This window comes from Macrobrachium nipponense, chromosome 8 (genome assembly GCF_015104395.2).
Source record: "Macrobrachium nipponense isolate FS-2020 chromosome 8, ASM1510439v2, whole genome shotgun sequence".
Classification (NCBI taxonomy): Eukaryota; Metazoa; Arthropoda; class Malacostraca; order Decapoda; family Palaemonidae; genus Macrobrachium; species Macrobrachium nipponense.
Window position 1 is genome coordinate 70,423,321 of NC_087203.1, and position 25,804 is coordinate 70,449,124.

The 25,804-nt window shown below is 35.1% G+C and overlaps 1 protein-coding gene across 4 annotated transcripts in view; it reads right to left on the minus strand.

The window, feature by feature from the left end:
• The window catches only part of LOC135222829 (galactoside alpha-(1,2)-fucosyltransferase 2-like), a 48,357-nt gene that overhangs the window by 21,813 nt on the left and 740 nt on the right, over window positions 1-25,804 (minus strand). The window contains exons 1-2 of one of the 4 annotated variants that reach the window (XM_064261151.1): window positions 24,174-24,283; window positions 11,346-11,534 (exon numbers count right to left, since the gene is read on the minus strand). The exons of 1 other annotated variant lie outside the window; for it this stretch is intronic. The gene's annotated coding sequence lies outside the window, so the exon portion shown is untranslated. Of the gene's footprint in view, window positions 1-1,553; window positions 2,247-11,345; window positions 11,535-24,173; window positions 24,284-25,804 lie in introns of those variants that run through there. 2 more of the 4 variants (XM_064261150.1, XM_064261152.1) reach the window with 2 other exon arrangements.

Consider the following 25,804-nt stretch of genomic DNA (forward strand, 5'->3'; position numbering starts at 1 on the left):
GTTCAGTGTTGTGATCAGTTCCCCTTGTGATGCTAGTGATGATATTAAACATCCCCCTAGAATGGAATATTCCTTTCTGTATAAGCTCCCAGTCATTTTATGCCCCCTTGAGTGGGCTTTAATATGCAATGCCATGAGTAAGTAATGTGTAACGTTTTCCCACGTGTCCCTCGCCTTAGTACTGCTGCTAGAAGGCAAGCTCTTTGCAGAGAAACACTGTGCCTGATCGTGAGAGGAATATAGGGAACCCTTGGAGAAATATAGGGAACCCTTGGAAACGTTGCTTGCATTTAAATAACCCGCTTTGCACAAATTTATATCTCTGGTGTCTGGGTCAGTAATTTAAATGTAAACAATGTCCACTTAAACTAAAGGCCAGAGTTTTATGTCAATTCCTCCTTCAGTGATTACGGCTTTCTGCCGTAGACTTTTTGTTTGTGATAACTCTAGTCTCTCCAGTCAAGGCCATTTCAGGAGTGATAGGAAGCCACATAAATACATTTTCAAGGAGGGAAAGAGCTGTTTACTATAACATACATACATATATATATACATATATATGTATGGTATACTATATAATATACATATATATAAAATATATAAATATATAAATATAATAAAATATATATATAGATATATATATATATATATATATATATAGAGGGAGAGAGAGAGAGAGAGAGAGAGAGAGAGAGAGAGAGAGAGAGAGAGAGAGAGAGAGAGAGAATTGTACTCATGTTTTACCGTACTATGGCGCTATTTGAATTTTATTCCGACGTAATAATATGCAATTAAGTAGTATGGTAGTAGATCGTAAAAGTTTCAGTCTTTAGAGTAGATCTCGGAGTTCAAAAGTCTGGCCACTCCTGCTCTAGCTAGGTATTCTGAGCCGTAGGCTTCTCGCTATAGCCTAATCAACACATAAAGACAAGGAACAACCTTTCTTCATGGCTGATCAGGATGAATAATGGAGAAGAAGCAATAATACAGAGGACAGCATATATAGAAAGAAGTACAGAGAAAATGGTAACTGAGGTGGACGAAAAGGGGGAAGGCCAAAATAAGACGAGAAAGACAGTAAAAATGTCTGGAGAAATAGAGGTGTAGGGAAGAAACGGAATGAAGAAGGAAAGAGAAAATATATCAAAATGAGGGAAATAAAATGCAATCGTGGATGAGCTCGGAGAAATAGGAATATATAGAAAAAAAGAGGAAAATGAGGGAACGGGAAAGGATGGGGGTAAATGTAAGGAAAAAAATTAGCAGGGTAAACAACCGAAAGGAGAAGTCAATGAAGAATGACGTAAAAGTAGCAAAGGAGAAAGGATAATGTGGAATGAGGCAACGAATTATTTCATAAAAAGTTATATGGGAATATTTCATTAAGTGGTAATGGTTTTGCGCGCGAACACAATCATTCCAGTAAGTGAAGAATTTCAGTCAACAGGATAAAAAGGTGTGGCAGGAAGGAGAGAGAGAGAGAGAGAGAGAGAGAGAGAGAGAGAGAGAGAGAGAGAGAGAGAGAGAGAGAGAGAGAATTTAGGAAAACTTACCCTTGTCACACTTCTTGTGGCGTCAGTGCGTCGCTATAGTGCAGGCAGTCTCATAACTGCTGAGGATATGAGGTTTGTGTGTTTCGTCATTGGGTCTAGCGTTTCTTCCAACTGAAATCCCATTTCCGTTGGATTAATTTTCGTGTTATCCATCTCCTTTTATTTCTGCCTTGCGGTACGGCGATCACATCAGAGTTCGTCCATCATGCTTTCGACAGATTATTTAATAAGATTGCCAGAATTGAGGTCATCCGACTAAGACTTGAACGAAAGCATTAATATTTTCGGACAAACCGGTCACAACTGCGAAAAATGATGACGCTATAGACAGTTATGCGAGATATCAGAACGAAATCATGATACCGGCCGGCTGATAAACACCTAGCATAATATCATCACGGGAGTAAATGTAATCCTGCATATTCAATTACTTTCGTTTCATTCCTACAACTGAATACTGATTAGGTTTCTTGGCTAAACGCGTCTTGGCAACTTTCCGACCGTAAAAACTGAGTGGGATTCGACATTTCCAATCCAAAACGTTTTAAAAATTAATAATAATAAAAACACTAAGCGGAGGTAAAGAGGCACTTCGGTGGACGGGTCGCGTCGATGTTATGCGGACGGAGGAGGAGAAACAACTGAGACCCGGGACCGATTCAACCTCCTTCCCCTGCTGACTCCGAGTCATCACCAAACCACCAGCAGTGGCATTATACGGTGCTGCAACATAGTTACCAAGTACCGTCCAGTGAAACTGCAGCTGCTTCACCACCACAAGAAAAGTATTTAAATAACTATATTTAACCAAATACATTATACTTCTTTTTTAATGATTCCTATAACACTAATAAAACAAATAAAAAGTTACTTTAACCTGCCAAAGTTGCAAAGTTGCCATATCTCCTCTCCCCTGTTATTGACATTTTTCAAAGTTCATCGATCAAAATAGAAGTCTCGAGGTTCCATACAAAAAAAAAAAAAAAAAAAAAAAAAGACCATGTTTTCTTTTCCTTATTTTCGCAATTGACTGAGATCACTGAAAACATTACAAGAATTTTTTTTCTTCCTGTACCTGTTACGCTCGTCTACGACATGCTGATACTTTTAATAGCCGAGTTAATGAATACGTTTTGCGATGGGTAGCCTAATTCCCTTGTCTAGCCCAAGTTTGAATTCAAAATATGTAAAAATATCGGAACGACTAAAACCAAAAAACCAGGGCATAGAGATGTGCAGGGTTAAAAGGCTGGTTGGCAACTTGATACAAACACGTCCTGGCGGAAATACTTCTTGAACAACTAACGTGTGAGAATAAACATATGAAGACCGTCTGAAGCTGTAACTGATTCGGTAAAAGGAACTCAAGGAGGGAACGCTATTGGTAGACCATTTACATGCTATTAAAAGAGGTTTCAGTGAAAGAATGAAAAACAAACTTGAAAGGATGATGATGATTTAGGGTAAGTTGGCTACAAGCCAACGCGGCCTCCTGCACGCACGTTGCAGGCACGATAAAGAACACAACTAAGTAGTAGTATATATATATATATATATATATATATATATATATATATAATATATATATATATATAAGGGAGATATCGATGGATGAATTGAAAGAAAGGAACCCCCCAAAAAATACAAAAGTCAGTTGTTTACCGAAAAAAAATTATTAGTTTTGTCAACTCTTGTCGCCGAATGTGCAGTTGCTGACTGCGTGACGTGCTCGAGGCAGTAAGCATTCGTCTGCACATTCTTCGTCACTTAAGCTTGATTTAAAGAATATTTAATGTGCTTAAAAAGTTAAGTAGATAATGCCTTACCGTGAATACAGCTCAAGTGAATAAAACTTCCGAATAACCTTCCGCGAGGAGATTTATTTTCTCATACAATAAGAACCCATTAATGAGAAATTTATTACATCGAATTAGCACTGTTAAATTGATTTTTGTACGAAATTGTGATAAATTAATACATAAAACAAAACAGGAAAAAGTCAGTCTATGAAATTGTGATAAATCAATTCTAACAATGCAAAACAAAACAAGTTCATTTATAGAATTATGATAAATCAATATAAAAAAAAACTCCTAGGGAAAGTTAAAACTCTTTACGGAATGGTACTATCGCTCACAGCAGAGAATAGGGCGCACGGAATTCTGCTATCAGGAATTACCGAATCCATTATGATTAACATTAAGATCATTATTTCTTTTCTAAAAATTATATCTTCAATATCATTATTTGGTCATGGGGGGGGGGGGGTGGGGGGGGGGGGGGGGGGCGCGTCTAAGTGGTCCACCCCTTGGATCCGCTAGTGGATCCATGTAAAACGTGCCCCTGCATTAAAAAGAAAAACGCATTTATAACAAAACAATGGATGAAATCATTCCCTATTTTTAAAATATGGAAATGAATCGTATACTACGTTCATGTTCGAAAGGTGTTCAATACTTCTTACAATTAACACGGATGCCAAAAATATAAACATTATATATATATCATATATATGACCAATTCGCTCTTCCTCGGAATTAATATATTTTTATGGATGTTAACCGAAGAGAAATTTTTTAGTTGATAATAATTTCGCCCTCTTGTGGAGTTGAAATCCACGAGAGGACGAAATCATTATCTACTTTAAAAAAAAAAAAAAAAAAAAAAAAAAACAAAAAAAAAAAAAAAAAAAAACTTGGTTAATATATATAAAAATATATTAATTCCGAGGTAGAGCGAATTGCATATTAAAGTACTTGATAAGGGTGGAAGTCAGTCCACCGGAATATATGTAGTCCTTAGCTTTAAACCAGAGTGATTTAATGGGCCTTTTATACTCGAGATATATATATATAAATATATAATATATCTATATATATATATAAATATATAATATATATATATATATATATATATATATATATATATATATATATATAAATATATAAATATAGTATATATATGTGTTTGTGCGCATATATATATATATATATATATATATATATATATCATATATATATGTGTGTGTGTGTGTGTGTGTGTGTTTGTGCATACATTATCTTATATATATATATATATATATATATATATATATATATATATATATATATATATATATATATAATAAATAAATAAATAAAAGTCAGCGTATTTGATATCAACGAGGCAGATTTTTTGAATGATTTTCTGATGTTAGAGAATTCAGGGTTGGACAATTTACAGCCGTTACGATGACTAACTACCACTATGCGAGTCACCTCTGACCTTCAGCAATCATTTGGTCGATCCCCTGAAGTGCGGTCAAGCTGACTCACATAGAAGTTTTAGTTATCGACTGGCTGTAATTGTCCAACCCTGAATTCTCTAACATCAGAAATCATTCAAAAAAAATCGGCCACGTTGATATCAAATACACTGACTTTTCTATCTTGGGTGGGGCAAACAAGCCACTTACACGAACTACCCATTCTTGAGCCATTATATATATATATTATATATATATATATATATATATATATATATGTATATATATATGTATATATATATATATATATATATATATATATATATATATATATATATCACTATAACGTGACTGGAATATCGAAGTAATAGAAGTCCACACTTATGTAAAATGTGTATTAAAAATCCATAAAAGACGAGAGCTTTCGTCTACTTGATCGGTAGACCTCATCAGCCGTGCTGATTTTTCCTTTTCAAAAAATATACAAAAAGTTACGAAGGACAGGCAGGACTCTGGAACCGTCTCCAAGGTTGTTATATATATATATATATATATATATATATATATATATATATATATCTATATATATATATAATCACATTTTGATAAAACAAAAAGGAACCACAGTAAATGAAGGTGTCTGGAGGTAATTTTCCACCGTAAGAGGTAGGAATGTTATCAGCCCTTGGTTTTTCCACGTCCGTCAAATTCTTCCCACTATCTGCCACTCCTTGGCGCCTTCTTTCTTTAGCCTCTGTTTTCCTACTTTAATTTGCAAAATTCCTGTTTCAGATCATACCGGCCCAGACTTGATTAAAATGGCCAATATTCCTGTCATGTGACCCGAGAGGGGTCGAACCATGGGTCGGACAATGCTCTGATAGGGAAGACGCTGAAGGACGTTGGCGCAGGCATAATTTATCAGGTTGCAGTTTAAAGCCCTACCACTTCCTTTGTATCCCTTGACCACCATATTTCTCTATTGTAGCTGGGCTTTACTTCCACTTTTGTGATTTCATCACTTTTTTGCCTGGGATTTCAGTCCGTTTTTGCAATGGCAACGCCTTAAAGAAAAATGTGGTTAAAAGGGAATGGAGGCTATTTCGAGTATAGATATAGTTTTCTTAGGCCTACTTTGTGGCTTCTCCGTGATCATGGTCACCTCAGTTCGTTTGCTACATAATTATAAAATATACATACATACATACATACATGAAAAAAAATAAAAGTTAAACTATGTTGAATAGATTATATTATTAGTCTAATTACAGTGGGTTTCCAGGGTTCAGGATTTAGGCTAGCCTAGGCCTAGGCACCTCCCAAGTTAGGTGGACTAGGTTAGCGTACCTGATTATCTATATATCTCCGTAACTTCAGACACATTAATATGCTTTCCTATAGGTCTAGTTTAATACTATGATGACTGTAGGGGGTTTCCCTCATATCTGAAGTACTCATTTGGTTTTCGATCAGTTCTCTTTTACAAGCATGGATGGGGCTTTCCTTTTCCATACACAATGAAAAAGCTCTCTACTACCACTCTATTTGTGAACATGAGGAAAATTACTATGATTATAATACTTCTATAATATGGCAATTTGCCAATAATCAAGGGAAACTATATTACCTCCATATACAGTGGAAGTGAGGGAATAAAAGCTTGTTGGACAAAAATTTCGTCAGTGCCCCACATCCTCTACGGGCATCATTTGACAGAAATACATGGATGGACAAGTTTTACCTATACACGAAAATATGAAGAGTAAAACAGATTTGTCATTTCGTAAGGTTGCATTTTATGCTCGGTGCGCGAGTTTTTTCTCTTCGACGTCCTGAACCACCACCTTACCTTCATCAAATGTTTTATCATTGAATAGCAGCGATCGGCAACTACGTCAACACTTTGCGCTTAGCTGGGCACGTGATACACACAGCTACACAAGGTCGGACAAACAAATCAGTACGGCTTATGTTGTAATGGCCACAGCAAGGAAGTTTCCTGACATTAAGTTGAAAGAAACTGATGTTCCCGGCGCTGCTTTTGTGTTTAGCAGTGTGCAAGATCATTCAATATGCCAGCGTGTAAAAAGGTGAGAACAAAAACACGTGTTAAGAAGTATTGAATGAAATAACCAGAGAGGCTCCGAGAGTTTCTCGTGGGTCAAAATCCTATATTTACTATATATCTTATTAGTAGTATATATTCAATACACTAACCCTACTACGTACGATTGGAGTCTTTGTGGAAATAACGTCATACTGACCTTAATATTATAATTTATTATATGACCAATATATATATATATATATATATATATATATATATATAATATATATATATATATGTGTGTGTGTGTGTGTGTGTGTGTGTGTGTGTGTGTGTGTGTGTGTTTATCTCTATCTCTCTCTTTTCTAATATAAAAGTACAAAGTACTCATGTAACCTTCCACTTGTTTCAAGTGTGAGGACTGTGTAGCCTCAGGATGTCAAGAGGACATCATTATTACCATTGGCGGAGGTAAATGGTACCAAAAGAAAGTAGGGAAGATGTCCGACCTCTTTGATGTAAACACGCGCATTCGCACTGGCCCGATGTCTATTTTCTAGCAACAGGGGCAGTTGCCGATTGCTGCTATTGGCCCTTGGTTAGTTTAAAAAAAATAAAATATACTCTTTTCAAGTTATATGAATCGTAAAAGAAATTTCAAAAGATGCTGAATAAATAAAAAAAAACTCACACTAGACGCTAATAGGCCTAAAATTACCGAGCCAGTGTTGATGGTATTAAAATATATTTCCTTAAAACTTCGGGTTTTAGACCTATAAGGAAAAGAGGAAAGGAAATTTAACACAATATCAGAGACAGATGACCTCAGATCGAAGTGGAATTGGAATTTGAGGGGGGGGGGGGGGGGGCAGCTTCGTTCTATGCTTTGACGATCGAAAGATGGAAGCAATCAACTTTACAAGCAATGACATCTGTCGCAGCCTTGCAAAGCATGTCACTGCAATAGGTCTCATAACGGAGTGTTTACAATAAAAATGCATTGCGTACAAAAACTATTATACTCACCAAGAGCCACAATAAAGAACGTAAAATTTTACTGATAAGACAGATGTAAACGCACAATTGGAACAAATGAGACAGATGTAAAAACACCAATTATAATAACAGAAGCCGGTGATACTGGATTCTTTCACGCCAAAATGCAGTAAATTCATTTAATAAAAAAAAAAAAAAACGATGTTAGAGAAATATATTAAATTAGACTTGAAGCTTAACTGAACCAACCACTTTGGTTAACGCTAATGTAGAGGATAACTTGACGCTTGTCTGAAAACAGTGCTCGCTGTCAGTCTCATATCCGTTCGCTACTGCAAACCTCTCAAGGTTAATGATCATTCATGACACCCAACTCAGAGTAAAATGGCTTCCGTGGATAAAAAGAAAGAGAAAAAAAGATTGTTAATAAAACGGATGCGTTAATTACATTACTTTTCAAATATTGTTGTAATTGTAAATACAGTAATGGAAAAATAAGAGGTATTTGATTCTCATCTAGATGAAAATAAAAATCTTACTTAGGATAACGGACGAATTCACACACATTCAGAAAATGGCTGTAAGCAGTCCGTACCTGAGCATCAGGAAATCTAATGGCATAGGCCTACTGTGGGGCTTTAAAATTTCATTATTTCAAAATACAAACCACAAAAGGCACCCCTCCACCTCACCCGCACATCCCCTGAAAGCCAAAAATCGATATCTGGATCTCCAGAACGGCTTTACGGATTTCAATGAAATTTAGCACAATTAGAAACCTTAGCGGGAAACCTCCAAAGCCAGAGTTTCATCCCGGTCGGTTGGATATTTTCTAGTTATAAATATATATATGTATATATATATATATATATATATATATATATATATATATATCTATATATATATAACAATATATATATATATATATATATATATATATATATATATATATATATATATATATATATATATATGAAAGGTAATGCCATGGACGAAAATGAAAAGACTTAAGGCAAGAATTAAGTAAACGGTCGTTAAGATCTCGGCAGATCTTGTCTTTCATTTTCCTCCGTGGCATTACCTTTATTTATACAAAGCATCATGTTTTATATATTTCGTGATCAAGTTATTCATATATATATATATATATATATATATATATATATATATATATATATATATATATCTGTGTGTGTGTGTGTGTGTGTGTGATGGCATAAGCATTTATCACATTCCTAATACGATTTGTCCGCTGACACTAACCTGCGGTAAACTGCAGGAGGTCGTATGGCACCAAGAGGGCTGATTTACTTCAAATGAAGCTCAAGCGCACCAGAGCGGAGGGGCGATTCCGTTGTATGAAAGTAATAACACTATTAGTAGTCGGGGTTAGCCCTTGAACGGCTCCCTTGCTCGTTCTATTGCGCCTAAAAGTTGTGCTTGCTTAAGTACTCTATCTTTGTAGCACCAAATGTTTTTGAGGTTAAGTACCAAAAATGAAGTCTTGAGTCTTCTACCACGGTCTCTTGCTTGCTGAATCACAGCCTAACAACTTACTGAGAAGCAAAATTATGGAAGGCGATGAAGGAGGAAAAACTGAACAACCGGGAATCCAATAACCCACAAAAACGTTCGGCCAGACAATGACGTCACCCATGGGTTCTGGCTCAACGATACAACAGAACGTTCAACCATCTTCCTTGTCTTTGCGTTAAGAGCTTCAGTTTTGTATTTATTTTATGTTAATGGTAATCTACCAGTAACCTCATCATTTAACAGTGTCGGTTATTTTGTGAAAAAATGCAGCCTCATGTGTCAAAATTGAAAGTTAATTTTTTTTATCGATAAACGAGGGTAAGAACTTCAAGTAATTAACACGTATCTTTGTATCGTTTTAAAAAACATAGAAAAACACAACGTAAAATGTAATGGAGATTACCTTAAAATACTTGAAACGTTCAATAAATTAAAGGAAACTTGTACTTCTGTACAATAGAGCTAAATATTTTACTTCATTCATTTTCTCATTTTACTTCAGGAAGTTTCAACTTTCTCCATTGTTTTATTCTTAGCACGTTATTAAGTTGCTAAATTCTTAAATACAGTATACAGATTTTTTCAATCTATCACTTCAAGGTACATCCACTCCCAGCTGTCTAGCAAAAAAGGTTATTTATTTATTTTTTATTTTTTCCTCTGTGAGTGTCATACTATACCGGTTACTGCACTAAATACATTCCTGAACTTTATTAACTGAGAGATGAATAATAGGTTTTGAGTATTTATACACAATGCATACGTATACATAAATATGCTGTATGATACACACACACACACAAATATTATATAGATATATATATATATATATATATATATATAATTTGAAGTATTTTTTTTATCCATGTACACAGGTTACAGGGGAGATTAAATCCACCATTTTGCCAAAATGAAGAGATGGCCCAGCGTCTTCCTTTAATAAGCGCTTGTTGTTAGGGCTTTCAACATTCAGCTACAGTGTCTTCATTTTTCTATATATGTTTGTATGGTTTGAAATGAACAAAACATGTCACTGCATTTTCTAGAATGACACTGCACGTCGACATTTAGTCAGCCACGTATCTCGATACAGTTTCCCCTTTTGAAGTCTAAAATACCTTTTCCTAAAGTTTTTTGTCATATGAGCCCCATACACTGAACGACTGTCTATATCGTTCGCAAAAACATTGTGTACGGGCTTGTCTGAATGCAAGAGTGGGCGGAGTTTCGTGTCTGAACAATCTCAGCGGGAATCTGTCAAGACCAGGTTGCTGTCACAAACAGGTAGTTCAATGTATGTGTTTGTCTGTCGATATAACGCTATCACGCACGTCTCTTCTAGAGATGATGTCATATCTTCCCGAGACAAAATCTTTGTTCAGACTGAAATCGGTGCAGAGATCGTTCATACTCTCTGAATAGTGTGTGTGGATAACGGCACTCGTTCAGACAGTCGTTCATACAATCGTTCAGTGCATGTGGCCCTTTAAACTTGGTGTTCGAACAACCATACACTACACTACAGCATTCTTCCAAGCGCTCGTGTTTGCCACGGTCTAGGCCGGCTTAATTTAAACCATCTTTCTGAAAACACAAAAAGTCCATGTGTACGTATTACAAAATATCACGTTTCTCTTTACCAAAGAGATAATCATGTAGTGAAAGAACACGACAGAACTTAAGAACCCAGACGTTTTAAAAGTGCAAAACTCTAAAAAAAAATCAATTCCCTTAAATATAAGAAAAAGGGGTATAAAACCTACGCTTAAAATATTGACCCTCCGCACTTCTTTATCTTCCGTTGCTATATATATATTATAATATATATATATATATATATATATATATATATATATATATATATATATAAGTAACGTCTACAGTACTAGGTTCAAACGAAGTATTCATGCCTCTACCCATTTTCCTTAAAAGGAAGTGGCGCAACCCTGCAAATACTTCTTCTCCATACCTGATCTGCGGCTAGCGAGCTTGGTGCTGTATCTTCTCCACGCAGCTGCCCTCCAGGATTAACAGGGAAGTCTATCAATCCTGCCCAAGATCTCAACGGACTTGTTATTCCTCAGGGCATTTGCCTGTACCTCTTCACTCTCCGACCGCCAGTGGCCCAACTTTGTCGACTTTCCATCAGGCCTGGTATCTAAAGAGATAACATACAGGTTTCACTCGTTATCTTCGTATCAAGAATAGGTGGGAAAAAGGTAATCAAATGTGGAGGAGATAAAAATGCTTGATAAGTAACGACCAATATCAGAAGGGAAATTAAAATAATTAGTAATCGACCAATAGCAGAGAGAGAGAGAGAGAGAGAGAGAGAGAGAGAGAGAGAGAGAGAAAAAAAAAAAAAAAAAAAAAAAAAAAAAAAAAAAAAAAAAAAAAAAAAAAAAAAAAATAAAAAAAAAAAAAGTTACGGAGAGACTGGCAGCTGTTTAAAGTTAACGCAATCTTGCCACACAATCATTATCCACTATCTGATAACCACCGTTATTACATGATAAGGCAAGAAATGCCTTATCATGTAACGATTAGTATCGATTAAAATGAAAATCGTGAAAACAGAGCATGTTTAGATGAACGGTGTCAAATTTCGTATCAATTAAAGACAGAGAATTTATGGGATGTTTCAGGTGCTTAAACCACGAACAAATTGAGAATGAGGCAAAAGATTAATTCCATAAACGCCATGAAAACAATTTTAAACAGATAAAAAAGGCAGCTCTAGTTGAAACATTATAGGTCTAGTTTTCCCACTTCCTTTGTGCTCTCACACACTTTGAAACTTATATGAACTCACATAGCTACATGAGGAAAAAAAATCCATTATGGGCGATCTCTAGTACCAGTTACACGCGCACAGCAGTACGCATAATTATTATTTGAAGGTTTGAATTTAAATATAAAATGACGGCTTTCATGTTGAAGTTTTTGTTCACGTTACTTAATATGACATTTTCGTACCATGTTGCACCCATGATCAGTGGCGGATTTAAGTGGTGGATGGTGTTGGGACCTGGTCACAAGTTCCCCCCCATGGACATGAATAACATTGTTTCTTTCAATAAATCATGATTAGTAGTAAAACTGTGCTTAGTTAATGATTATTTTAACAACTGTACGACAACTAAAACAAAAACAACTACTACTGTGTGTATATATGTGTGCATACTGTGACGAAGTGCCAAGTATCTGGTTACCATTCATCAATTGTTACCTCACAAAAGCCAGACACCTGAACCCTCATCACAGGTACTAAACGACTGAATACTCTAAAGGCAACAGTGATCCCTTAACAACTTACCAGTATTGCAGAAAATCAGACTAAGTTCAACAAAACAGGTATGAGGTATTCTTGTAAGTAATTAAATTAATCAAAGGGCATCACTCAATCAACAACTTTAAAAGTCTAAGTATTTCCCTGATTTCAGAAGTCTAAGTACTTCCCTGGTTCTATCACTTAAGTTACTTGAAGGAAAACAGATCAATTACCACTCTATGTTTCTACCTAACATCAATATAATCATATGCAAATATACTGGTATAAAAATGAAAACACCCATAAAAATTTTGCATACAAAAATTTATTATTAAACTCAAAATTTATAAGTGAAATTCACAATATCAGGGAAATTACTGTTATTTGCAAACAAAGTAAAGTTTAATTAATTCTTGAATCAAGTAAAATTAAATCAAAATCAATTTATCATAAAATTCAAGAAAATTAATTCAATCAAAATTCAAAAGGGTTAGGCAATAATTGAAAATTTGAAATTAATTCACAAGTGCTAAACAATAATAAAACTTGAACAGAATTCTAAGTAAATGCAAATTAATTCACAAGTGTTAAATTTAATTAAATGTGCAATGATTAAGCAATGAAAATAACTAAGTCAATTAAATTGTGAATGCAAATGAAAATACAGAAAAATGTGGACAATATCAAAATTTGCAAAAAGTATTAATCACACAGAATATAAAATAAAAAGGCACACTTCAATAAGAAAATGAACAAATGCACAAAAATGAAACAAACAAAACACAAAAATTTGCAATGTGTAAAAATGTAAATCTTTTCACTCAAAACATTGTAACTATTAGTTTTTACCAAACCTTCGTAACCATCTGTTATTAGTTATTAGTTGTTACCTTACCACTATTCCTATCAGTTATTAGTTGCAACTAATAAAAATATAACACTTTATCTTTTTGGTATACCAATTTCTTTCTTTCTTCCTTGCTGCAGCTTGTTTCACACATTCACAAAACCAGGCGCCGTTACAACGACGTTTGTTCAGATTCCACAAAAAACACTAAATAATACTAAATAAACTCTAAGAAATATCAAATCTGAAATTTACAAATTACGAGTAACCATTCAATAAGTACGAAATCGTTACGTTACTTTAAAAATCAAAAGTGCTATGCGATGGAGAGAGAGAGAGAGAGAGAGAGAGAGAGAGAGAGAGAGAGAGAGAGAGAGATCTGAATGCCTCGAGTATCTAAGCCCGAATGAAAACTTCTCCCTTATGGAAGCTGGACAGGGGAGATGACAAAACGTTTTGGGTAATAATGCTTCCAGAAGCTTCGAAATCTTATGCAACTTTACATACAAAATGTGTAATCTGCACGTGGCTTTGACAAAGACATACGCGTATGAGACGATTCTGTTAAAAAAAGACACGTACTCGACTCGATCGACCAAAGCAGAAGTCCCTTATCTTACTTGATGACAGAATCCCAAAACACATTGAAGATTCGAGCTTGCTTATCAAACATGTTGACAGATTTTGAAAAACAACTCAAGCTTTGAATGGACAAAGATATTCTCTCTTTTTCTACATTCTATGTTATATATATTATTCTTTTTATATTATGTTATGCAAAATCTGAACACACATTTAAAACATACTATCTCTAGGAATCTAAAAAAATGTTGCCAAAATCTCATACACAATATTTTATACAGTCAAAGAGGGGATATGCATTTTGAAAGTAGCAATATATAATAATACATACTAAATATGATTATATATATATATATATATATATATATATATATATATATGTGTGTGTGTACCGTATGTGTGTACCCGTTACATACACACATATATATCCTAAGTACCTCCCCATGAAAGATTTCTATAGATCCGCTACTGCCAATGATGAACAAACGTTTATACTAAATGTATGGCATTATGCATTATTTTACTCAGGCTAGGACACCGACATCCTACTCTCCATTTCAGTGAAAGGAGGTGTAAAACTACCTCAAACTAGTGACTATTTTAAAATTTTAATCGATGGATTAGGCAACTCTGTATTCTCATCACGACTGAAGCAAGTGACGGTGTAACCTGACATTGCGGCGCGCACACTGCGGCTCTGGTTTTTCTCATGAGCTCTAAAGTGATAGCATAGAATATCTGTGCAACACATTCATTCCCCTGTGTTGGTCTATTGTTGTTTTGGTCCTGCAATTTAGATTTTCATAGTTCATATACTTCTTCGAGTTACAGGAAACAGAAATTATTGGCTAAATGAAAACAGAATGTACAATATACGCAGTAACATGTAATCTCTATGATAATATCATAATACACCTAAAGGATTGGTCTACAGATATAAGTATAGAAAAGAAGCTAATATTAGGTTATTAACAATTGATGCTTTTGTGGTGAATAATGAGTTTTATTTATCCTTTGGTTAGGTAGGAGGTCATATGGAAAAGCATATAAAAGAACAGTCAGCCATATGGAAAAGCATATTTAACAACTGCCATATCAACTATACATAAGGTTCATGTATGGGTTATGGATAGCCCGAGTTTTTCTCATTTGGCAAATATCTTGTGGTTTAAAAGTGAACCACTGAAATTTCATAAAAGCTAAAAACGAAAAATGTTCTTTGCCACGCTGTAACTTGGGTACGTAGTAAGAGTTGTAAATACGGTAAAGTGCTGCCAATGTTGGTCAATTTTACAATCTGAATGTAAATCGGGGGAGCTTTTAGAGGGACCAACGCTTAGTTCCTTCCAGAGATATGAAATTGGTTCGTAAATATTATACAAATATCATGAGCCTTAAAAATCTATGATAAACGTATATATATAATTACGTGTTAAGATATAGAAGACTAGCGCAACCATAAATTTCTGATAGCAATGAACACACGAAAGTTTTTAAGTATAAAATAATATACGACAGCGTTAACGGAGCTAAAAGGGATCAAGTAGAGATAAGTACGCATTTGCAACCGAGTTTACAATTCTGAAATAAAAAAATATATTTTTTTTATCTTTTATTTAAAATATCTAATGTACAATACATTTTTTATTACATATGTTAGGGAACAATATTAATTTTATTTTTCATATACAGCACTTAATTAATTAAATAGCACTTTTTTGTAAAAAAAAATTGTACAAACATTCAGCGTACAATAATTTTATAACATTTTTCAAAGATAGTATTCAACCCAGTCACATACAGTAATTAATACCCTTCTTGAACACAATTCGAGCTAACAGACCGTAAGTGTTAAGGGGAACAACATCGTACAAAATTGAGGCAGTCTTTTCTAAAAAACGTATTCCATATATTTCCTTGAGAAAACCTTGCAAAAGTTCTTTTTATATGTATTCCGCAAAACCCATCAATCATAATTAAGTTTACCCTTAAGATACCTTATCAAATCAGACACTTTACCCACCCACATTGCATACAAGTAACCTGTCAATAAAACTAACGCACTATTATCAACTCGTTTCAATTTACAGTGGAAATTATACATTAAAATCTTTATAAAGTTATCCGGGCTTATACCACAAATCTCCACCAACACTTTTTGAAAATACAACAAAATTGGCTTAATTTGGTTACAAAAATAAAAAAATATGCAATATAAATTCTGTTTCACTGCAGTTATCACATAAATCTGAGCTTTTAATGTTTAAAATCTTCAGTCTGTGGTTTGTTGCCAAAATCCCGTGAATATATTTGTATATATATAAATTCCCTCTTCAAAGTACCTATAAAAGGAACATTAATACGTTCCCAAATCAATACCCAATCTAGTAGCGGGTAATTATAATAATAAGCTGCCTTGCATGTAACATACGGAAAGTTTTTAAGCCTATGCATTTTCCTTATCACCTCAATGGCACTCGAATAGGACGACGGTGTCACATAAGATACGTCAACTATATCTCTTAATGACAACAAATAACTAAATCTAAGTTTACAATAATACACACTCAAACCAATTCCACTTAACAAATCCTTTAATACAGTGCAGCTGAAGATAGCTTGAGTTTTGTAGTACACATCAAATATTCCCAAACCCCCTTCACTTCTACGTAAACACAACGTAGCCCTTTTTATTGGATTGTACATCCCCTTCCAGATGAACCGAAAGATACATGCATTAATCTTGCAAATATATTTCTTTACGGGGGGTAACGTATGGGCCATATACCATACTTTTGATAAAATCAAAGAATTTATAATTACAGTCTTTTGGAAAATTGGCAATTTCCTCATACTCAACATATTTACGGCAGTTTCAACCTTATTCGCGATGACAGACCAGTTTTCCTCGTGCATCAAATCAAAGTTATTACAAAAGATAATACCAAAAATAACCATACTATTAACAACCCGTATCCACTCCTAAGTTCAATCCTGCCTGTTAATCCAGTTGTAGTTTTTTTCTTTGTTAAGTCTAGCACCTGTCGCGACTTCAAAGTGCTGAATGAGCTTGGATCAAGCTGTTATCGAATTGGTTGTTGACACAAATACGTAAGAATCGTCAGGAAACCCTTGTACTTTCACGACTGTCTGATTTGGAAGACTAATACCAATTATAGCGTTACTTTCTTGAATTGCCCTAAAGAAAGGTTCCTGAAAAATACAGAATAGCAACATAGACATAGGGCAGCCTTGCCTCACCGACCTTTTTACAGGAAAAGAACGGCTTAGACAGCCATTAATACTTACACATTGTAAATATAATATTTTTATTAAATCAATAAACTCTGTCGGAACACCAAATTTTGCTAACACCTCATATACAAAACCAATATGCACTCTATCAAAAGCTTCTGACCAATCGAAACTCAAGATGGCAGGATCTACTTTATTTTCATATGAATAAAACATGATGTCTCGTCTGGTACTGTTACACTGAACGATCGATCTCCCTTTGACTGCACAGTATTGCTCAGGGGAAATTATGTCGTCTAATATAGACTCAAACCAGTTTTTTAAAACCTTGGCAAAAATCTTATAATCAGTATTTAACAACGTTATGGGTCTCCAATTTTCTGTTAGAGCAAGGTCACCTTTTTTCGCATGTAGTTTGATTACACCTACATACTGACTCTTGGACATTCGCTTTACATCACATACATAATTTAATACAGTTATAAAATCCTGTTTTATAATATTCCAAAATTTCTTGTAAAATTCAATAGGGAGACCATCGTTCCCAGGAGTTTTCCCATTACACATTTTTTTCATAGCATTCCATACCTCCTTTGACTGAATCTGAGTAGATAAAGCTTGTAGGCTTTGACCATTCAGCACTGGTCCACACTTGTCGAGAAAAGAGCTCATATACTGTCGGTCACCTTCAACCAAACGAAACTTGTTCTCAAAATATTCCCTAATTCGCACAGAAATCGCATTCGTCCCCTCAACAGTCGTGCCACCTTTAGTAAAACAATTATTTATTTTTTTAGTTTTCTCTTTGCCAAGCAGATAGGAAGAAACTCTTTCACCTTTCAACATCTCATCAGTTTTTATCCTAACCTTCACACCCTCCAAAAACTCATTCTGTAGGTCACAAATTCTCTTTTTCAGTGTTTGATCATGTCGTACTTACATTTAATTTCCAATAATCTGTTGATGAAAGTCAATAACCTTTATACTCAAGAGGACCATATTGTGATCTGAAAAACTAATATAGAGATTTTTTGTGCTCTCGTAATGTGACGGAATAAATTAACGGTGTAGATTCTGTCTGTTTCTAGAAATACAGAACATAGTCCCTCCTTTTAAACAAACCGTCGAGTTCAATACAATTTTACAACAATTACTTAAATAGTTTAAGACTCGTAGATCTCTCACGTTATGTTCTTGTATCAATAAAATGTCTATCTTATACTGCGCCATGAGTGATGCCACCTTCATCTGTTTATTTACATCGTTTAAGCCATTGACATTTAACGTTGGAATTAGTAAAGCCATGGAGAAAAGAAAAAATCAAAACTTCTTTTTCGGTACGTTGTCGTTGCTTTGTATCTTCGTTTCTTTCCTCTTCTCTTGTGATAAGACTTCTCTCGTAAGTTTCATCTTGCCAACCCTTTCCATATTAATATTCCACTGACTTTCAGTTGATGTATCCAAGATTCGCTCTTCATCTCCATCCTCATTGCCTAGTACTATATTCTCGCACAAGTCCATATCAGAATCATTCCCAAAGATCATCACATCTGTGGGATCATCATTCTTATGAACTGACACCGTAACAGTCATTTCCTTTAAGCCTTCATCATCACTGAGCTGTCCCTTGCGTACATGCAAATGATCGACCTCCATCTGCGAAACATCAGGTTGCCCCTGCTCACTATAACCTCCCCGAAAATGAATGCTCAAAGGGTCCGGGAGTCTCGGGCACTGGCTATCCTTTTCAGTATTAAAAATATCAATATCGCTATTATCACCTCTTACCTCATCACCAATTTCATGCACACCAGTATTTGGGCTTGGTTCGACTGTGAATAAGTTCATCTCCAGCTGATTATCTTCAGATATACTATTTCTCAAGTGTGTCACTCCCTGATCGTTCTTTGATTCTTCGTCAGCACAACCATTCGATGCTTTCGGCATAACACCGGTCTCATTTCTACCTTCATTCAACAATTCTGATGCATCTGGACCATCATTTATTTTAGGAAGATTCAGGAAATCGGCCATGTTAAAAACATTTAACCTGGATTCGCTTTCCATTGCACAATTAACAGCTAGATGTGTCGTCATTCCGCATTTATAGTAGGTTTTGGGTTGGCCTTGATAAATAAAAGTTACTGTGTGTCCACATATATTAACCGACGAAGGAATGCTTTCACTTACCTCCATCCTTGTCGTTCGGATACCTTTTAACAGTCCCTTTGCTCTTACGTGGGAAAATCTGTTGTGTCGTACAGAGTGTACTTTCCCGTAACGACTTCGGACACCGATGAGCAAATCATCATCCATATCAAACGGTGCATATCTTACGGAAACATATGTGTAATCACTACTCAAGTTAATAACTCTTACAGTCTTACTTTCACCAATATCAATAGATTTGTCCTCATATTCCTTTACTACCATTTTAAACCGCGTATGATCAGCGAATTTTATAATCACCCTATTGGTGAGCATTAGCTGAAAGCCGGAGGGGTCTTCTTTCACACCTAGATGCATAAAGATTACTTCACAGGCTAGGTCATACGTCGGGTGCACAGAAAAATGTAATCCAATCGAATCCTTTCTTTTAAGTTTGCCCAAAGGGGCGAAAGCATTTAAGTTGTCCCTTCCATTCATCTTCTATAAACTAGCCAAAGGCCAGGCCAAAAGACCAGAAAGCGGGAGCGGCTCAAAAAAATTATCAAGTGTCATTCACAGCCATATTGGTACCATAAAAAAACCTTTGTTCTAGAAATATGACGCAAGTTCAAAACTCGCCCTGAAAGTTTTATTTGCCTATTCTGATTTTCAAGTATACTAAAATGAGAGTATATATGCTCGTTATTTTCAATCGATTAAAAGATAATTATTTTTCTAGCAGTGGCTCGGGTTGCTTGTCTTTTGTCTCACGAGTGCATTTCAGTGTTGGTGGCCAAGTTTCAAGTGGGTTTTAGCAGCTTGTGAAAGGTGAAATTGACTGACACTGATTAAGATCTTCCTGGCTTTGATGCTTCTGGCAAGAGAATAGAATGATGAGAAAATACATTAGTGAATCTTGGAGAATCCATATAGGACTACTGCCAAAAGTATATATTACATAAATATATAATAATACGATATTAAATACTATATAGAATATATTTATCTACTATATATATATATACATATATCTTTACTTGATAATTTAAGGTACTGTTTAGCAAGGTAATTACAACACTTGGCAGTTAAACTATTGCTTGTTTCCCCTTTAGATAACAGAAATTTTGATTAACTAACGGGAGCATTCATAACCGTCGAATGTCAAGAAGACCGTATCAAGCTTGGTGGACGAGGTATACTGATGCAAATTGACTAGTCTTGTTGTAAGCCGTAAATCAAAGCGCCATAGATAATTACGTAAGCACACACTGCACGGATCGGATGTAGAAAAAGATGTTAGAACTCGCACCTACACGAATCTACGTGGCGGGAAAGAAACCCAAACGCCACTTTTCATGGATTTTATTAAACATTTGCTAGTCAATGGCGTCCTTTTTAAACACTTTTTTTATAATTTCTAATAACAAAGAATTTAGGCCACATTTCTACCTTATCTCCGTCGAGAGGGCTTATCTTCACGTAGTACTCATATTAGGGTGTGCGTAGTAATCACCTTTTAGCTCCGTTAACGTTGTCGTATATTATTTTCCTCTATAAAACTTTCGTGCATTCATTGCTATCAGGAATTTATGGTTAGGGTCTTTGTTACAGCACATGAGTTGACGAAAAACCACTTGGGTGACAAAAAAATTTTCGGTGACCATTAGCGATGAAAAAAAAAAAACAATGTCCCTATTAAGACGAAATACAACGTTTATGACTTCTATTCCTGGTAAAAACCAGTAGTTCAATCTCCTATTACTGACAACAAAAAAACTGTTAATGCCCTTATTGTTGACAACAGCTAACGTGCCAGGCGTAGACACTGAAGTCAAACCAAAGAAAATTCCTCTTTTCAAGACGACTACGAACGTTAGGTGACTATAAGGGTCTGGATAGATACACGAGCGCTAAAAACGTCGCGTTGCTGACGCCATCTTTTACAAAGTGAGGCATCTTCCCATGCTTTTCAATGGAAAACCACTCATTTGGACTATACGAGCGTTACTAGTGTTCCGTTAGGTGGACGTTAGGAATTTCTAACGTCGTTGTCGATGTTAATAGCGCGCGCTAGTAACGCCTTGCTGTGGACTACACGAGACGCTGATGGCCCCCAGCTGCTAGGGCGGCACTAAATAGGGTAAACCTCTGGGCTCCTCCACAAGGGCGCCCAAACGCAGGGGCAAGGGGTCCCACTGGCCCCCTGCTGAAAGCCTTGGAAAATTAGATTTATAATATGCATATTATATATATAAATTTAAATATTATAGTGTATATATATGTGTGTGTAAATGTAATAGCCACAATGTATGTATCGGGTAAAAATGACTAGTAGATTCTATGTATATGATATATAATATATATATATATATATATATATATATATATTATATATTATATATATATATATATATATATATATATATATATATATATATATATATATATATATATATATATATATATATATATATATATATATATGTATATATACACAGATATTTATATATATACATAATTTTTCCAGGATTTTAGGATTTCAGGAGGGGCAAGTGGTCCCCTTGACCCTACTGCGGGGCGCCCAGGGACTCAGGTTGAAAAAGAGAACTAGGTTTTCAACCCTAGCGGCATTTGCTTTTAAAAATATAAAACACTCGATTTATATGCTACGTTCATGAGCCTAGTTTCTGTTTTCATATCGAGAGCACTTCTCGCGGCGTACTGTAGGCATTACAACACATATATATATATATATATATATTATATATAATATATATATATATATATAATATATATATATATATATATATATATAGTATATATATATATACATATATATATCATATAAATTTGTTATAATATAATATGAATTACTATATTATATAATATTTATACACGTATATATTATGTTAAATTAATTGCTTTATTCAATAAAGAAATGCAGTGTTTGTCTGTAGTTACCGGAAACCATCCATGCATGTTTTAAGAGTTGACCCCCTTAGAAAATTTGCTACGGGTGCCGCCCACGCTCCTCTACGGATGCAACTCGACTCCTGTACCAAATTTATTTGTGAAATTGAAAGCAGGCCGGCATTATATGATGTCAAAATGAATGATTACAGTTGTAATAAAGATAAAACTTGTCGCCAAGCTCTCGGTGGTTTCCAAGCATAAAGGGAAACTGGCCAGTAAAGTGTCTGTCCGATAATGCAGGGTGAACCCAACAGTGTCTCACACTTCCTTTGCATGTCTAATGATTTCGAGGCACAAGCCTGTCACACATCCTACTTGGACAGCATCCATAATGAACTAAACATGCTTGTTTGATACTCAGTAACGCTTCGAAAATAGCGCTCGTGTAGCCTGGTAAAAAAACTCGACGTTAGACAGCGTCAGCAACGCGACGTTTTTAGCGATCGTGCATCCAGGCCCCATGGTAAACATAAACATCCGGTAAGAGGCATTTTTCGACATTCATAATTGATGGATGTAACTTTTGGTTACTCTCTTACTACCTTTGTCAGTGGCAGAAGGATTTTTATTATTATTATTATTATTATTATTAAAAACAAATCACCCTTTTTTACTAAATAAAAATGTCTGGAGACTATGACCGGAAAAAGATTAGCCACTTAATTACTGATGAAAATCAACCTATGGTATCCTTATTGCATCCTGCGCTTGTTACTAAAAACAAACCTCTTGATGTCCTTTACGAGTGATAAAAAAAAAAATTTTGGTTCCACGTTCCTGACGGAAAACAAACGACCAATGTGCCTTTACTCTTCTGAGAACCAAAATTTGATGCAGTAATAATGGCAAAAACGAAATTTGTGCTTCGCCTTCATTACGTTGTTACCGACTATAAAAGCTTTTGGCGCCTTAATTATTCATGAAAACCACTGCTTGTTACCTTTCTTAAGAAATGTTATTTTCATGATAAAATAAATTTTTGAACATACTCACCTGGTAGTTATATATATAGCTTACGTCGGGGACGTAAGCTATATATATAACTACCAGGTGAGTTAGATGTTTGAAAAACAACGTTCTGTGGCCTTACTCCAAAGTTAGACCTAACCTGAGTAACCTGTTAAAACAACGGCTAGACGAAATCTACTTAAAGAATGGTGGTAATTATAATAAGTGGAGTAATTCAACACGTATTCTACGGGGTCTCACTCTCTCTCTCTCTCTAGGAAGGCGGTTGGATCAAACATTTCACCGCTCGAAATAGATTAGTATTACGTAATCCTAAGTCTGTAACTGAGTCTATGAAAAGGAATATACTACTCGTTTGAAAAATTCTGGCTCACCACCAAAAGAGGCGTTAAGGTGGCATGCAGCCATTGACCTTCCTGCTCTGAGGATGTCGTGTGGAAGTATTATTAGACTTCTTAGAAAGCCTATTTTCTTATATGATTATTAACTGAACACTGAACTCTCGATTGCATTACAGATAAATCATATCATACGAAATTCTCTTGAATTAAGATGCTAGTGCCATTACCATTTATGTTTCGATCTTTCAGTTCGTCTCTCCCGTAAATTACACCATCTTTCCTTACCATGTTATAAAATTGTATAATTTTTATAATTTTTTGTCTTTAATACATGTGGAATTTGCATCAAAATTACCCCCCTTGCTTACAATCAATTCTGATTAAGCACTGAGGGAACTTGCGTACACTGACCTTTCACGAGACCCTGACAAGATTGGGTGGTTGTTGTTGTTCGCCTTTGATGAAAACTGGAGAGAAATCACTCGTTCTCTCCTTGCGTTCACCTTCTGTCAAACCTTGAAAGGAGTAAATGCAGTTCCCCCCGCAAAAAAAGGAAAAAGAAAAAAAAACTAGAGAATGTCGCGTTTCAATCCGCTCTTTTCATATTTAGATTGACAAATTAAATGTAAGTGATAAGTGGCCGCACTTAATAATTTCACACTGCAAAAAATTAATATTTAATTCGGGATAGAGCACTGAAAGCGATAAGTTTTGCCGATATAAGAAAAATAACTGGAAGCCGCGCGCAAGAATTCGAAGGCGGTTGTGCTCAAGGTCCCATGAGCACTGAGCAACTGTGCTTTTCCCAACAAAGGTCCTCAGTACTACTTCTTATAAGGCACTAACGATATACCAGCGAGCAATGGATATTTGGGCTGCTCCAGCGCGACTTTATGCTTTAGCTTTAGTACTTTTTAAATGTTTGAAAAGCAAAATGAGAAGAGAGATAAGAATATAGACGAGTGATTAAAATACTTAAAAGTAACTGAGCAATGGCAGAGAGAGAGAGGACGCAAACTTCACTACCCCACCGTGCATGTGCGTATCAGCGTGGGATTATTACCTTTTTGTGGTCATATAATTTCTAACATCATATAATTAAAAAATCTATAATTTTAATTGGCATTGTCGTAATTCCTCTCCCGATTTCCATTGCCAGTCTGCTCAGTCTTCAGAAGGATTTGTTTATAACAGAATAAATACATTGTGGAGTCACTTAACAACTTTCAATGTGGCTTTCGGAGCGCAAAATTCAGTTATCTCAGGCCTGTACCGAGGAGGGGGGTGGGGGGAGGGTCGGGGCGGTCGAACGACCTCCCCCAAAATTTCTGGAAGTCCATATTTTCTTTGACTATCCTTTTCATTGAACTGTACTTACAAAGTAATAATTATTGTTTTTGTCAAGTCAAAGTATATAACATAACAAATAAAGTAACATGCATGTTATTGTTAACATAATAAATGAATCAATCAATAACACTGAAGAAATAATCTTGAATTTCAGTGCAAACTTTCAACATTATAAGTAAAATTCTGTCAACCAAACTTCGAATAACAGCAAATCTGGTAGAAGGTCATAGACCGTATAGGTACCCAATTTTTCTTCTTAATATAACTAAAATAACATTTTCACGTATTTCATCTTATATTATAATACCTATATATGCAATGATATTTGCAGAAGAAAAACTCTTGGTACGGGCCTGCATCTATCAAGACAAAAAACCATTGTCCTTAGTTTCCGATACCAAACTTATGGTTATATATTATATATGCTTGTAAAAATATCAATGAATCCCAATTTGTAACCGTCTAAATATCCTATTTTTCTTTTTATTTCGTACAGCGGGATATATCTTAAATTTGGGGTGGATTATTTTACTGGCCCAAGCCAAAACTGGTGGTCTCGATAATGACAGCAGCAGTAACAGGAGTTCGCTGGCGAGGAGTGATAGAAGCAAGGACCTCGATACAAGCCACCACACCGAGTCAGTTGCTAGTTAATGTTTTTCTACATTATTATCGATATAATTTTTCCTCCT